This window comes from Terrapene carolina, unplaced genomic scaffold (genome assembly GCF_002925995.2).
Source record: "Terrapene carolina triunguis isolate 2854851 unplaced genomic scaffold, T_m_triunguis-2.0 Scaffold647, whole genome shotgun sequence".
NCBI lineage: Eukaryota > Metazoa > Chordata > Testudines > Emydidae > Terrapene > Terrapene triunguis.
In genome coordinates, this window is record NW_020664998.1 from 174,855 (window position 1) to 175,378 (window position 524).

Sequence of the window (524 nt, forward strand, 5' to 3'; positions counted from 1 at the left end):
GGGCCCATCTACCCTGGTATCCTGCCCCCTCCCTGTTCCCTGGATCAGCACCATGGGCCCATCTACCCCAGTATCCTGCCTTCCCCCTACCCCCCGTCCCAGGATCAGCCCCATGGCCCGTCTGCCCCAGTATCCCACCTTCCACCTGGATCATCCCCATGGCCTGACTACCCTGGTATCCTGCCCCCTCCCTGCCCCCTGGATCAGCCCCTGGGCCCCCCCACCCCGGGTCCCCGCCCCCCCGCCCCCCCCCGGGGCCCCCCCCCCCCCCCCCCCGGGCCGGGGGGGGGCCGGGCCCGGGGGGGGGGGGGGGGGGGGGGACTAGGTGCTGGAGACGACGTGGGGCACCCTGGGGAAGCAGTGCCCCTTCTCTTCAATGGTGATGAGGTTTTGGATGTCGGAGAACATGGTGCAGGTCTTTGGCTTCACGCTGGTCTGCAGCAACCATAGAGACCTTGGCGTCCCCTAGGGAGAAGTGAGGGGGCTGGTACTGGGGAGAGAACCCAGGAGTCCTAGCACCCAGC